Genomic DNA, 2,816 nt, shown 5'->3' with positions numbered 1-2,816 from the left:
CCATAAACGAGGAATAGGGCTCCAGAAGTTGAACCTTTCATCCTGTCAACCTGGGAGAGATTTGCCCAGATGACTTACATGAATTATAATGGAAACTGTGTGCGGAAACCACACGTTTAAATCAAGAAAATCATGTCAAAAGAGCAGACTTTACATTCATAAATTCAAATGACAGACTCCAAGTGGGTTTTTCTGCTTACTGCAAAGAACCCACCACTATTTTCAGCTTCTGAAAGCTGACACGATGCCCAACCTTCCCGTGGATTGAGTTTTGAAATGGTTTTCATAATTCAAAGGATAAAGGAAGAAATCTTCCCAAGTAGGGACATGTTAATAAGCAGCTACATTAAAAGAGCAGTTCTTGGAGACTTCAGCACAAGTTTTGGCCTGGCATCTACTGCAGTGTCTGTGCCAAGGTGGGACGAGCTGCTGAATATCATTTCCCTGCGGTGGCGAGGTTGGGAGCATGGTGAAGGATGTTGCATCAGTCCATCCCGCTGCCCATCCCAGCAAGGAGACTGGCACTTTCCATGGAAGAAACAGCCTTTCCTGGCCAGCTGCACTTCTTAAATCCTATCTATTAACTGAGATGAATGAGGGGGAAATACAAACATCAGGAACCTCCACAGTGGATAGTAAGGATTTTTCTGAGGATACTTTTAGCTTGGAAAAGCACCTCCTGAGGATCTGGGGATGTAAGACAAATCCAACATAGCAATCACAGACTGATCAAAATGCCCTTGAAGAAGGGTGGGAAATGTAATGTATTGCAACAGGTTGAGAAAACCATAACATGTCTTTGGGCAAGCAGAAAGGAAAGGACCTGGCTTCCAGGCCCGGAGCTAAAATCCTGTTTAATCCTGTGCTTGAGAGAGGCCTTTGACGCAGCTTCTGGCCTTCTCCATTAACAAGACAGGAACATCGCCACCTGGCTCTCCTTGCTTAAGAGAAAGAAGTAGTCAGATGATTTCCATCTCTTCCACCCTGAACTGCTTCTAGAAAAGCCTTCTACCTGCTTGGTTTTTTCCAGAGCCATCCTAACCTTGGCATCTGCTTGAGTTCATACCTGACTCCTTGGGGCTGGCAAAGCCAGCATAGAAAAAGCAGGTTTTAATGACACTAAGCTTTTGGAGAACCTCATGGTCTGGGGTTTGCCAAAACCCCCTGGCTGCATCCGGGTCTGGCACTTGTTTCTTTGCATATCTTAATGTGCTGCCTTGTGCCCAGTTTTCTGGTGTCAGTGCTGGGCAAGCTGAGAGCAGCTCTCAGTGGCAATTGGGATGGGATGCTCCTCGTGTGCCACCAGATCTCAGCCCTGCTTCTGGGTGAGGAAGAAGAAACCCTCCTTCCAAAACCTGCTTTCAGAGGGGGGAAGAAAAAGCTTTTCTGCTGGGAAACAGTAGCCAGTGCTAACGAACAGGGAGCAACTTGTCATTAGGCTCTTGTCAAGGACTGACATGTTTGTGGCTGTGGACATCTGGAAGGGATTTAGCAGAAAGGTCTAGTTCCTGTGACACCGCTAATCTCTGGTTGATGGATTCAAAGGGAATGAGGTAGAATGAGAGAAGAAAACTGAAGATCTGATTCCTGCCACATGTGAAATAAAGGACCCGCTCAGGGAAGGTAAACAACCAGCTCTGCAGCACCAACCACTTTCTTTTGCCTTTCCCTTCTTTTATCAGAGGTGACTACAATGTGCTGAAAGCAAAAAGCGCTGAGCCCTGCAGGGTCTGGGTTCCTGCAGGGTGGTGGGGGCTCCCCGGCCACCTTCCCCTCTTGGACTAAGTGTTTGGGGCTCGGTGATGCTCATCCTGGGGAGGTGACAAGCAGAGCTTTAACTAAACCCTAAACCACCACGCGGTACAAACTCTCATCCAGATTCGGTGGGTACCTTTGAAGCTCATCCTCTGACCCTGCCTTTGCCCCAGCAGCTTTGTGCATCTGCTCAACAGCACAACTCAAGCAGAACCCATCAATGACCTGAGAGAAATGGGGGAGTCCTCCCACTGCTGCGGACATGGGGGAGAGACACGGAAAGGCAAAGGTCTTAATGGCTGGATTCATTTTGGTGTGACACAAACCTCAAGACTTCTGGAAAAAAAACTGTTTGGAGAAAGACTTCCCAAAGCTAAATCCAGTGTTTGTGGCTGGGGCTCACCTAGGCTGTGGGAGACCCAAGTATCCCTCTCAGGAATCACTTGGCTGCAGCTAAACAGGCTGTTCTGCATTAGTTGCACTTAGAAATTACTCAATCTTACATGAAATAGCAGAGCCAAAGGCTGGTTCAGGACATAACCTGACTTTCCAGCCTCCTTGATTATTTGGCTCTCAGGTTCTTCTGGGAGTGACCCAAATCTTATCTTGTTTGAAGGTTGGGAAGTCTTCCAGCTGATAATTCAACACACAATACACTGGTTGTGCTCTTTCCTTTGGTTCAGCCCTGCTCAAGGATAACCTTGTCCCTACACATTGTGTACTGATGAGCAACATATTTTAAGGTGTTTTATTTAATATTCCAAATATTGTGTGCTATTCTCATATGCATGGCATGCCTGCCTTTAAGTAAGGAGAAAATGGAAGGAATTTAGCTTGTCTGCGTATTTAATGTGCAGTCCTAAAATACACCGTTGGATGCCTCATGGCTTTGAGATGGTCTTTTTTTAGTACCATCTGGACTAAAATAGTAAGGGTCTGCCCGGGATCCATGAGCTAATCTGTTCTCTCAGACCTTGGTAGGATTCAGATACAACTCCTAATTTGGACAATTCCTGATCCAAACAGTCCCTGGAGGAAAACAGCCAGGGAATTCCCTGGTT

The sequence above is a fragment of the Nestor notabilis genome, unplaced genomic scaffold (genome assembly GCF_000696875.1).
Source record: "Nestor notabilis isolate BGI_N333 unplaced genomic scaffold, ASM69687v1 scaffold13037, whole genome shotgun sequence".
In the NCBI taxonomy this organism is placed as follows: Eukaryota; Metazoa; Chordata; class Aves; order Psittaciformes; family Psittacidae; genus Nestor; species Nestor notabilis.
Note: the sequence above shows the minus strand (reverse complement) of the source record.